The following is a 13240-nucleotide window of genomic DNA, read 5'->3' on the forward strand; positions in this document are numbered from 1 at the left end:
GTAGCCCTGAAAAGTCTCGACAGTGTGTTGCCAGTCCGCACTTTTAAGGCTGCTGCAGCATTTGAATTTTATTGTTAAAGATTGTCATGAAGTAAGTGACAACACAGAAAATACTGGATTGTACTATGTTGAAGCCAAGAGAACAGGTGGCATTTCTAACAAACAGATGATATTGCTTCAATACAGTGGCACCTTGGTTCTCAAACACCTTGGTACTCAAACGCCTTGGTTCCCAAACGCCGAAAACCTGGAAGTAAGTGTTCCAGTTTTTGAATGTTTTTTGGAAGCCAAATGTCCGATGTGGCTGTCGACTATTGTTTCCGGGGTGCCTGCACCAATCAGAAGCTGCGCCTCGGTTTTCGAACATTTAGGAAGTCAAATGGACTTCCGGAACGGATAAGGTTTGGCGCTTTTGTTTTTGCTATTTATATGGGGTTTTTGTTTTGGAAGCTTTCTCGGTTCATTTGTATATGTGACTGTGTGGAACCCAGTTCAGCTACTGATTGCCTGATTGTGGGACCGCGGAAATGGATAAAAGCCCCCCATCCAAACAATGACTATCATCAGTGCAGGTAAGAATTTTTTTAATTTTTTTTTTTTTATCATCTACAATACTGTCTTATTTATTTTATAGTACAGTACATTGACGCTGTGGGTCCCTGCAACGGGGTGAGCTCCCATTGCTTGGTCCCTGCTCCTGCCAACCTAGCAGTTCGAAAGCACGTCAAAATGCAAGTAGATAAATAGGTACCGCTCCGGCGGGAAGGTAAACAGCGTTTCCGTGCGCTGCTCTGGTTCGCCAGAAGCGGCTTAGCCATGCTGGCCACAGGACCCGGAAGCTGTACGCCAGCTCCCTCAGCCAATAAAGCGAGATGAGCACCGCAACCCCAGAGTCGGCCACGACTGGACCTAATGCTCAGGGGTCCCTTTACCTTTACCTTACATTGATTATTGCTTGCATTTTATGGATCAATGGTCTTGTTAGATAATAAAATTCATGTTAAATTGTTGTTTTAGGGGTTGTTTTAAAAGTCTGGAACGGATTGATCAATTTTGCATTACTTTCTATGGGAAAATGCACCTTGGTTTTGGAACGCTTTGGTTTTGGAACCAAGGTACCACTGTATCTCTCTTCTTTGCATTCTAGCAGGCAGAACTGTGGCTGATAGAGACCAGTGTGTGCTGTGGGCTTCCTACAGGATTTCATTGAGGGAAAGAACCTATACCACATGTGGGGTGTGGGGGAGTCGCAGTGGCCTATTAGAAAAAAAGCAATACTTTATAATGCCACAAAATAGCATGTAAGCTTCTATGTAACAACAACTTATTTAATTTATTGATTGCTTCCTATGGAGCACCTCAAAGTGGTTTGCAATATTGTAATTGCTGCCTCCCATTTTACTTTTGCTCTGTTTGCAGCACCAAAGTGACTTCCTTGGGGCGCAAGTCTGGGCAGTGTTCCTGGAGGTCCTGGGCTGCCCAGATGATAAGAGCCCCCTCTCAGCCTCGCTGATGGGGTCCAAAGGGAAGCAGAGCAAGACATTTGGTGCCAGCTTGGCTACAGGACTTGCCAGAAGGAGACATACAAGACACCATCCAGCCGGGTCCGGATTTAGGTTTGATGAGGCCCTCAGCTCCTGGAGGCAATGGGGCCCTTTATATGTCCTTTTTTAATATATAATAATATTTATTAAATGTTTAATAGTTACAGAAAGAAAAAAAGTGAATAATAAAAATTTAACAAACAATACATCAAAAATAAAAAGAGAAAAACAGTACAACAAAACAACAAGAAAAAGCAAAAACATTTAAAAACACATCCAAATTTTCATATCTTTATCTTTCATTTGCTTGTTTCCTCGACTTCCTCACACCTCCCTTTTTTGTATTCTAGTTCAAATTAACTGGTTCAGTAAATCCTTTCCCTCTTTCTCAATTTTTTGTTCTATAATTTATCTTAACACAATCTAACTTTAAGTTTTCACTTTGGCCCTTTAACAATTAATTTTTACATAATTCTTAACAACATTTCTGCTAAAACCATATAACTTCATTCCAGTATTCTTCTAACATTCATTAATTTTGCAATATTTCTGTAAATATACTTTAAATTTTTTCCAATCTTCTTCCATTGACTCTTCTCCCTGGTCTCGGATTCTGCCAGTCATTTCCGCCATTTCCATGTAGTCCATCAGCTTCATCTGCCACTCTTCCTGGGTGGGTAGATCTTGTGTCCTCCAGTACTTTGCAATGAGTATTCTTGCTGCTGTTGTGGCGTACATTAAAAAAGTTCTATCCTTCTTTGGCACCAATTGGCCGACCATGCCCAGGAGAAAGGCCTCTGGTTTCTTCAGGAAGGTATATTTAAATACCTTTTTCATTTCATTATATATCATCTCCCAGAAGGTCTTAATCCTTGGGCACGTCCACCAAAGGTGAAAGAACGTACCTTCAGTCTCATTACATTTCCAGCATTTATTATCGGGCAGATGATAAATTTTTGCCAGCTGGACTGGTGTTACGTACCACCTGTAAATCATTTTCATTAAGTTCTCCTTTAAGGCATTACATGCAGTAAACTTCATACCTATGGTCCATAACTGTTCCCAGTCAGCCATCATAATGTTGTGCCCAACATCTTGTGCCCATTTAATCATAGCAGATTTCACCGTTTCATCTTGAGTATTCCATTTCAGCAGCAAGTTATACATTTTTGACAGATTCTTAACCTTGTGTTCTAACAATTCTGTTTCTAATTTTGATTTTTCCACCTGGAGGGGCCCTTTATATGTCCAGCTGTCCTTTGTCAACAACAAATTGTCACTGTTTTTTGTGCTGAATATATGCTATATGGTAATTTGTGGACCTAATAGGTATCTAAAGCCATTTGCACATAACAAACTGTGTATTTTATCAAAGTAATTGTTGAACTGAAATACAATTAAGAAGAAGTATCCAGTTTTTCCCCCTTTAATTTTTTTGGGGGGCCCTAAGAGAGTGGGGCCCTAAGCTATAGCTTGTTTAGCTTATACATAAATGCGGCACTTGAATGCAACCAACCGTCTGAGAGACTCCACTCCAGATTTGTGTAGGGTTTACAGTGGTACCTTGGGTTAAGAACTTAATTCGTTCTGGAGGTCCGTTCTTAACCTGAAACTGTTCTTAACCTGAAGCACCACTTTAGCTAATGGGGCCTCCTGCTGCTGCCGCGCCGCCGGAGCATGATTTCTGTTCTCATCCTGAAGCAAAGTTCTTAACCCGAGGTACTATTTCTGGGTTAGCGGAGTCTGTAACCTGAAGCGTCTGTAACCCGAGGTACCACTGTACTCCTTAGCCTCCTCCCCCCAAAGATGTCCCACAAGGCAGTGGAAATGGATTGTTCCTCACAGTTTACTCCCAAAACATTTCTCACAAATGAGTGTAGCCACATAGGTGAGATTTGTTCTTGTGTGTGGAAGCTGCAACTCTTAACAGTTGCAACCAGTTCTGTGCTCGGGGTATTGAGTGCGACATATAGCATTGAATTACCAGTAGGAAGTTTCTCTTTTCGATCCTGGCCTCCCTGAATGTTCCTTTGAGTCCATGTTCCCTCTGCATCAAGCAGCACTGAAGGGCTCCTCTCTTAAATGAGGGTTTAAGACATGCATTAGAAACTGATTAGGCCTAATCAAGATCAGTGGCTGCTTTAGATCTGTTGCACTCCTTGACATCAAAGGAGAGACAGGAATATGCTGGGAGGGGAAAATAGGTGTTACCCCACACAGGAAGGATTTAGACCAGGGGTAGGCAGCCTAATGATGCGGGTGGCGCTGTGGGTTAAACCACAGAGCCTAGGACTTGCCGATCAGAAGGTTGGCGGTTTGAATCCCCACAACGGAGTGAGCTCCCGTTGCTTGGTCCCTGCTCCTGCCAACCTAGCAGTTCGAAAGCACATCGAAGTGCAAGTAGATAAATAGGTACCGCTCTGGCGGGAAGGTAAACAGTGTTTCCATGCACTGCTCTGGTTCACCAGAAGTGGCTTAGTCATTCTGGCTACATGACCCGGAAGCTATATGCCAGCTCCCTCGGCCAATAAAGCGAGATGAGCGCTGCAACCACAGAGTCGGCCACGACTGGACCTAATGGTCAGGGGTCCCTTTACCTTTTTAGGCAACCTAAGGCCTGGGGGCTGGATGCGGCTCAAATCGCCTTCTCAATCCGGCCCGTGGATGGTCCGGGAATCAGGGTGTTTTTACATGAGTAGAAGGTGTGCTTTTATTTAAATGCATTTCTGGGTTATTTGTGGGGCATAGGAATTTGTTCATTTCCCCTCCCAAAAATATAGTTCGGCCCACCACATGGTCTGAGGGATGGTGGACCGGCCCACTGCTGACCCCTGATTTAGACCATGTAAGGTCACACCCCTCCCTTTAATGGCACAGGGTATTGTGTTTCTGAGGGCACAAGGAGAAGGGGACGACAGAGGACGAGATGGTTGGACAGTGTTCTCGAAGCTACCAACATGAGCTTGACCAAACTGCAGGAGGCAGTGGAAGACAGGAGTGCCTGGCGTGCTCTGGTCCATGGGGTCACGAAGAAGAAGAAGAAGAAGAAGAAGAAGAAGAAGAAGAAGAAGAAGAAGAAGAGGAGTTTGGATTTGATATCTCGCTTTATCACTAACAGAAGGAGTCTCAAAGTGGCTAACATTCTCCTTTCCCTTCCTCCCCCACAACAAACACTCTGTGAGGTGAGTGGGGCTGAGAGACTTCAAGGAAGTGTGACTGGCCCAAGGCCACCCAGCAGCTGCATGTGGAGGAGCGGAGACGCGAACCCAGTTCACCAGATTACGAGTCTACTGCTCTTAACCACTACACCACACTGGCTCTCTAATCTCTCCCATTTGGTCTTGGTAGTTGCTGGGCTTGGAAGTGGAAACGTTCCCACAGGAGACAAAGTCACGTCATGTATGATTTAGGTGGGATTCCTGCCTTGCCCTTGGCGTCCCTTCCAACTCTACAGTTCTATTATTCTATGAAAGTGATGGCCACAATCCATGAGGAAGTTCTTAAAAAGCAAAGGAACCGAATGAACAAGAGCTGCCCAAGAAGTTCATGATGGATTGTGTCCAACATGTCATGAGCTGGCAGCAAAATAATATTGTAACAGACATCATAACAGGTATCACAGCTTTGATGTGCTCATAGCTGCATCTTCAGTAAAGGCTGACCTTGCCCCACTCTTGTGCCATTGATCTGCACAACTGCTGTGTCTGCAAGAATGGCTGAAATGTAGCCTATTGAACAAGGTTAGCATCACATCCATTCCCTGTTCCATCCCTTGTTGCCTCTGGCCCTGCTGACTGCTGGCATGTAGACCACATAAGCTTGCCCATGAGATAACATGGTCCTTCATCTAAGAAAGATTCCTCACCAATTTCCAAAACAATTGGGATATCTGGGCAACTTTGCAAGAGTGGCAGATCTCTGATTGACAGACGACTCTTTTAAAGGCAAAAATAGGAACCTAATCTATCATAATGGCTTCAAATGAATTTTAATAGCATAAACCTAGGCCCTTAAATACCCTAAGGCTGCAGCCCTCTGCAAGGTTGTTGTTGTTATTTAGTCGTTTAGTCGTATCCGACTCTTTGTGACCCCATGGACCAGAGCACGCCAGGCACTCCTGTCTTCCACTGCCTCCTGCAGCTTGGTCAAACTCATGTTCATAGCTTCAAGAACACTATCCAACCATCTCGTCCTCTGTCGCCCCCTTCTCCTTGTGCCCTCCATCTTTCCCAACATCAGGGTCTTTTCTAGGGAGTCTTCTCTTCTCATAAGGTGGCCAAAGTACTGGAGCCTCAGCTTCAGGATCTGTCCTTCCAGTGAGCCCTCAGGGCTGATTTCCTTCAGAATGGAGAGGTTTGATCTTCTTGCGGTCCATGGGACTCTCAAGAGTCTCCTCCAGCACTGCAAGGTTACCTGGGAGTTAATCCTATGACTGACTCCCTTCCCAGAAAACATGGATAAAGCTGCATGCAACTTTGTATTTTAGGTTCATCTGAATTCCAGGGCAGCCTGGAAATATTTATTTTCTGCCTGTCTTTCCTAAAAACCAACTTCTTCTTCTTCTTCTTCTTCTTCTTCTTCTATGAAGAAATACATTTCCTTGTGCTGGAAACTCCATGAATACAAATGTTTGGAATTGGCTCAACTGTCTCCAGTGACATAATTAGAAGGCTTTTGATATGCCAGATTGGCTGATCTCTGTTACATCCCTCTGGTGCTGGGGAGTGTCAGCAAAAGGATTAGCCTCAAGCTACTTCCTGACACTCTGCTAAATCTCCCTTGCTTTGTTCTCCATCCAAGAAGTGGAAGGGAGTAAGAAAGGAAAGTAACTAAAGCAGATACTGAAGCCTGCCTGGATCCTTAAGTCCACAACTTGCCTTTCCGCAACCAGACAAGATCCGCTTACTGTCGGATTGCAATTCTGTCACTGAGGTTGTTATGATTTGGGAGTCCTGGATTTGGAGCAGAGAGAAACAGGTTCCCTTGCCTGCTAACCCACGAAATTCGCTGGCTGAATTTGGGCTCCTTGTTCTCTGGAACGGCTAGTACAGGCACCCCCAAACTTGGCCCTCCAGCTGTTTTGGGACTACAACTCCCATCATCCCTGACCACTGAGCCTGTTAGCTAGGGATGATGGGAGTTGTAGTCCCGAAACAGCTGGAAGGCCGAGTTTGGGGGTGCCTGGGCTAGTAGTTTAACGACGGGTGAAACATGTGGGGGAGAGGAACGGGTCATACGTGAGGAAATTCAATTTGGTTCGCATTTTAATGTGAATCCGTCTAATTTTTACTTCCCGAAATAACGTGCAAAATGCAGCTGTTCTACTGCTCCCACTCCTCAAAAATTATTTTGATTGAAATTTTCACATGAACAAGTAACAAAAATAAGCAGGTCCGTCACTTTCAGAATACAGCAACAAAAGTCATAATACGTTTCATATTAGAGTTCAAGAGTCATTGGGAAAAACATCCCTAAAGAGGCAGAGGATACAGGTGGTCTCAGATCCTGGTTGCCCTCAGTAGCAAAACAAATTAAAAGGTAAAGGTAAAGGGACCCCTGAGCATTAGGTCCAGTCAGGACCGACTCTGGGGTTGCGGCGCTCATCTCGCTCTACTGGGTGAGGGAGCCGGCGTACAGGTCATGTGGCCAGCATGACTAAGCTGCTTCTGGTGAACCAGAAACGCCGTTTACCTTCCCGCCAGAGTGGTTCCTATTTATCTACTTGCACTTTGACGTGCTTTCAAACTGCTAGGTTGGCAGGAGCAGGGACCGAGCAACGGGAGCTCACCCCATTGCAGGGATTCAAACTGCTAACCTTCTGATTGGCAAGTCCTAGGCTCTGTTGTTTAACCCACAGCGCCACCCGTGTTCCAAATTAAAAGGTAAAAGTAAAGGTAAAGGGACCCCTGACCATTAGGTCTAGTCATGGCCGACTCTGGGGTTGCGGCGCTCATCTCGCTTTATTGGCCGAGGGAGCCGGCGTACAGCTTCCGGGTCATGTGGCCAGCATGACTAAGCCACTTCTGGAGAACCAGAGCAGTGCACAGAAACGCTGTTTACCTTCCCTCCAGAGCAGTACCTATTTATCTACTTGCACTTTGACGTGCTTTCGAACTGCTAGGTTGGCAGGAGCTGGGACTGAGCAATGGGATTCGAACCGCTGACCTTCTGATTGGCAAGTCCTAGGCTCTGTGGTTTAACCCACAGCGCCACCTGCATCCCAAATTAAAAGGTACCAGATATTAATTAAAGTGTCCGAGGAGGACTCTCTCCTAGTTTTCCTGCATTCTTGGGCAGAATTTTCACGAAGAACTGAATGGATGCATGGCAGTTGATTACATTTCCATGACATTTCCCTGTTTATTTCCGCGATATGGTTGAGCTTTCGCATTATGTAAAAGCCACTTTCGGAACTATAGTGGGATTACTGTGGAATATCGGGCAAGTTTAGTATTGTTTGCAAACAGATTCTTTTCTCTAAGCAAATGAGTGCTAAATTCCTGCCATATTCCATTATCATTCCAAAAGGGGCTCTATGTTCTGTGAAAGCTCAAACGCAATAGCGGAACAGAACACAGGGAAGTTGTGGAAATGGAGTAAACTGCCATGTGAATGCAGCCTGAATCTTATCCCCTGCTGTTTATGTGCTGAATGCACTATGAGCTGAGCTAACGGTAAAATAGCCCCCCCCCCCATGAGGGAGTCCGCACAGAGTATTAACGTAAATTTAAAGGTAAAGGGACCCCTGACCATTAGGTCCAGTCGTGACCAACTCTGGGATTGTGGCGCTCATCTTGCTTTATTGGCCGAGGGAACGGGCATACAGCTTCTGGGTCATGCGGCCAGCATGACTAAGCCGCTTCTGGCGAACCAGAGCAGCGCACAGAAATGCCGTTTACCTTCCCGCTGCAGTGGTACCTATTTATCTACTTGCACTTTGACGTGCTTTCAAACTGCTAGGTTGGCAGGAGCAGGGACCGAACAACGGGAGCTCACCCCGTCGCGGGGATTCGAACCGCCGACCTTCTGATCTGCAAGCCATAGCTTTTCCAGGAGTTGGCCTCCTGGGTGATAGCTGTTTCTCTTAAAGGGTCCCTGTGATGGATAGTTAATTGATAACGCATACACCACAATCTTTGATATCAGTTCTTCAAGGAAAAATGACCAGCCCCTTTCCATATTCTAGCCATTTCAAGCTGCTCTGCCATCAGATACCTGAGGACCTGTAGATTCCCCCTTAAAGACAACTGTCCATTCTCCAAAACCTGCACTTCTCCTAATTTTGCGATGCAGTTTTTTTCCAACCAAAAACTGTGCACATTGATAATAATAATAATAATAATAATAATAATAATAATAATTTATTTGTACCCCACCCATCTGGCTGGGTTTCCCCAGCCACTCTGGGCAGCTTCCAAAAAGACCAAAAATACACTAATATGTCATACATTAAAAACTTCACTGGACAGGGCTGCCTTCAGATGTCTTCTGAATGTCAGGTAGTTGTTTATCTCTTTGACGTCTGATGGGAGGGCGTTCCACAGGGCGGACGCCACTACCGAGAAGGCCCTCTGCCTGGGAAATAGTGCATAATAGTGCATATATTGATGAGAATAACGTGCACAAATGTGTTTCATAAGGGGACAGGTGCTCAACAAAATGATTAGCAAGGGATTTTTTTCCCCTTAAAAAAAAGCCAACTAGTCTAGAAATGTTGGGAAACACTCTTGCCTGGAGCCTGGAGAGTCACTGTCAGTTAGGATAGACTCCAAGGATAGCCAACAGATGTTGCAGCACTACATTTCCCATCAGCCCCATCCAGCAAGGTCAGGGATGATGGGAGTTGTAGTCCAACGACATCTGGAAGGTCTGCCTTCCCTGGTGTAGACGATCTTCAGCTAGATGGGTCTGCGGTCTTATTCAGTATAAGGCAAATTCCTCTTCTCCTCCTGAATGAGAGGATCTTAGCTGCCGTTAGGTCACAGGGCACCATCTTGAATTTTTAAACCAAGCAGCCCGTCCTGTATTGACACATCCTCTGCGCTTGTTGGTCGTGATCCTGATCCATTGTACTCCACATTTTAAGCTAATCTCCAAAGCAGAAGGAATATGAGGGAGGAATTTAGGGTTTATCTTTTTTTCAAAGGGAGCTGAGCCCACTCCATCTGCCAAGATCAGCCCTGATGGATGCCTTCATGGCTTCTGTGATGTTTGATGCTTTGCTTAGCTGCCTTTTGTCAAGTGTATCGGCTGTAAATCACTCAGTTCCTGGCTGTGCTCCTGCCCATTATTTACCGTTCCTCCATAATCCATGTGTGAATGCCACCTTTAATTTCCCAGGCCAAAACAAAATAATAAAACTCTTCATAATCTCCCAGCTTTTCCCAAATCCCAAACTCACATTAGCCATTCCATCCTTTTCTTTCAAAAGGATACTGGTTTTGAGGGACTCATAAAAATAAAAATCAGCGAGCCTTTATTACTGGACTCGTTTCCCATCTGTTTCAAAGAGCTGCACCTATTTCCCTTCTTTGGATTAAGGCAGAAGGTAAATCTTGCCAAAATGGCACCAGACAATTTCGTGATTAATAGAAAGTTAATCCTTGCAAATAATAAGACTGAGATGGTTTGGCTGAGGTCTCTAAATGTTGCATGCTTGAAAAAGGGAATGACACCTATCTCTCTCAAGGCAATTTGCATTACCTCTGTCGGACATGGGTGCGAGGGACTGTATTGATCAGGGTGGTCCAACGCATGGCCCAAGGGCCTCATTTGGCCCTCGTGGCCTTTTTGGGTGGCCCTCAGCAACATTTGATGCCCTGCCCCAGCCCACACACTGCTTCCCAAGGCTGGGAAAGTGAGGCGCTGGGCTTTGGGAAGGAGACTTGAGGGTTGTGGCAAATTCCTAGTGTCCTGCCTAAAAGGTAAAGGTCCAGTCGTGGTTGCTGCGCTCATCTCGCTTTATTGGCCGAGTACAGCTTCTGGGTCATGTGGCCAGCATGACTAAGCCGCTTCTGGCGAACCAGAGCAGTGCACGGAAACGCCGTTTACCTTTCCGCCGGAGCGGTACCTATTTATCTACTTGCACTTTGACGTGCTTTCGAACTGCTAGGTTGGCAGGAGCAGGGACCGAGCAACGGGAGCTCACCCCGTCGTGGGGATTCGAACCGCCAACCTTCTGATCGGCAAGTCCTAGGCTCTGTGGTTTAACCCACAGCGCCACCCGTGTCCCAGTTTCCTGCCTACTCCTTCCCAAAGCCAAGTTAGCATTTCCCCAGCTTTGGGAAGGAGGTGGGAGCGCTCTAGGAGCCTGCCAGAGCCTTGCGTCTCCTTCCCAAGACTCAGCACCTTGCTTAGCCAGCTTTGGGGAGCAAGTGCAAGGGCTGGGAGAGCAGCAGATTTTGGCCTTGCTCTCCCCACCCCTGGCACAAGAATTCAGGGAGTGGTCCACTCTTGTGGACGTGGGTGGTGCTGTGGGTTAAACCACAGAGTCTAGGACTCGCCAATCAGAAGGTCGGTGGTTCGAATCCCCGCAACGGAGTGAGCTCCTGTTGCTCAGTCCCTGCTCCTGCCAACCTAGCAGTTCGAAAGCACGTAGATAAAGTGCAAGTAGATAAATAGGTACCGCTCCGGCAGGAAGGTAAACGGCATTTCCGTGCGCTGCCAGAAGTGGCTTAGTCATGCTGGCCACATGACCCGGAAGCTGTACTCGGCCAATAAAGCAAGATGAGCGCCGCAACCCCAGAGTCGGTCACGACTGGACCTAACGGTCAGGGGTCCCTTTACCTTTACTCTTGGCCCACTTGGTATGAAAAGTTGGACCACCCTGATATAGATGCACACACACACACAAACCTTGTAGCTGGTGTTGCTCAAGGTTTCTTTCAAAAGGATACAGTGGTACCTCAGGTTAAGAACTTACTTCGTTCTGGAGGTCCGTTCTTAACCTGAAACTGTTCTTAATTTGAGGTACCGCTTTAGCTAATGGGGCCTCCCGCTGCCGCCGTGCCGCCGTCGTGCGATTTCTGTTCTCATCCTGAAGCAAAGTTCTTAACCTGAGGTACTATTTCTGGGTTAGCGGAGTCTGTAACCTGAAGCGTCTGGAACCCGAGGTACCCCTGTACTGGCCTGACTGCACTGGCTGCAAATCAGTTTACAGGCCTAATTGAAAGTGCTGTTTTTTAACCCATAAAGTGTTGCAGGTAGATGGAGTTTGTGAGCAATGGGAGCAGGATTGCAGCCCCTAGTACACACACAGAAAGAGAGAGAGAAAGAGAGAGAGAGAGAGATTGCAGGTTGACACAATAGACTACAACTCCCATCACCCCTCACTAAGCAAAGTGCATGTTATTGCCCTCCAATACCAACTGAGAACACAGCAACCCAATTTTGTACAGTTGTACCTTGGATCTAAAGGGACCCGGGTGGCGCTGTGGGTAAAAGCCTCAGCGCCTAGGACTTGCCGATCGAAAGGTCGGCGGTTCGAATCCCCGCGGCGGGGTGCGCTCCCGTCGATCGGTCCCAGCGCCTGCCAACCTAGCACTTCGAAAGCACCCCCAGGTGCAAGTAGATAAATAGGGACCGCTTACCACCAGGAAGGTAAACGGCGTTCCGTGTGCTGCGCTGGCTCGCCAGATGCAGCTTGTCACGCTGGCCATGTGACCCGGAAGTGTCTGCGGACAGCGCTGGCTCCCGGCCTCTAGAGTGAGATGAACGCACAACCCTAGAGTCTGGCAAGACTGGCCCGTACAGGTAGGGGTACCTTTACCTTTACCTTGGATCTCAGACGCCTTGCGACTCGAACGTTTTGGCTCCCAAACGCCGCAAAACCAGAAGTGAGTTTTCTAGTTTGTGAACTTTCTTTGGAAGCCAAACGTCTGACGCAGCTTCCGATTGGCTGCAGGACGCTCCTGCAGCCAATTGGAAGCCATGCCTTGGTTTTTGAACTGTTTCGGGAGTCGAACGGAGTTCCAGAACGGATTCTGTTTGAGAACCAAGGTACGACTGTACAGTACTTCTCTTTTGAAGGGTGGGAGGTATGTTTAATATTAATTTTTTCTTCAGTTCTAATTTTCTTCCTTTATTTCCTTGCTTCTTTGTTGCTTAGTCGGTTAGTCGTGTCCGACTCTTTGTGACCCCACGGACCAAAGCACGCCAGGCCCTCCTGTCTTCCACTGCCTCCCGCAGTTTGGTCAAACTCATGCTGGTAGCTTCGAGAACACTGTCCCACCATCTCGTCCTCTGTTGTCCCCTTCTTCTTGTGCCCTCCATCTTCCCCTACATCAGGGTCTTTTCCAGGGAGTCTTCTCTTCTCATGAGGTGGCCAAAGTATTGGAGCCTCAGCTTCAGGATCTGTCCTTCCAGTGAGCACTCAGGGCTGATTTCCTCCAGAATGGATCGGTTTGATCTTCTTGCAGTCCATGGGACTCTCAAGAGTCTCCTCCAGCACCAGAATTCAAAAGCATCAATTCTTTGGCGATCAGCCTTCTTTATGGTCCAGCTCTCACTTCCATACATCACTACTGGGAAAACCATAGCTTTCACTATACTGACCTTTGTTGACAAGGTGATGTCCCTGCTTTTTAAGATGCTGTCTAGGTTTTTCATTAAATTATATGTCATTGATTTTTAAAAAATCATTAAATGCATAAAAAAGTCCATATATAAATTGGAGTCCAACAACATCTGGAGGCTGC

The 13240-nt window shown here is 46.6% G+C and overlaps 1 long non-coding RNA gene across 1 annotated transcript in view; it reads right to left on the reverse strand.

Annotated features, from left to right (window-relative positions):
- The window catches only part of LOC310661726, a 313777-nt gene that overhangs the window by 40735 nt on the left and 259802 nt on the right, over positions 1-13240 (reverse strand). The window lies entirely within an intron of this gene.

This window comes from Podarcis tiliguerta (genome assembly GCF_965153285.1).
Source record: "Podarcis tiliguerta genome assembly, chromosome: 13".
Lineage (NCBI taxonomy): Eukaryota > Metazoa > Chordata > Lepidosauria > Squamata > Lacertidae > Podarcis > Podarcis tiliguerta.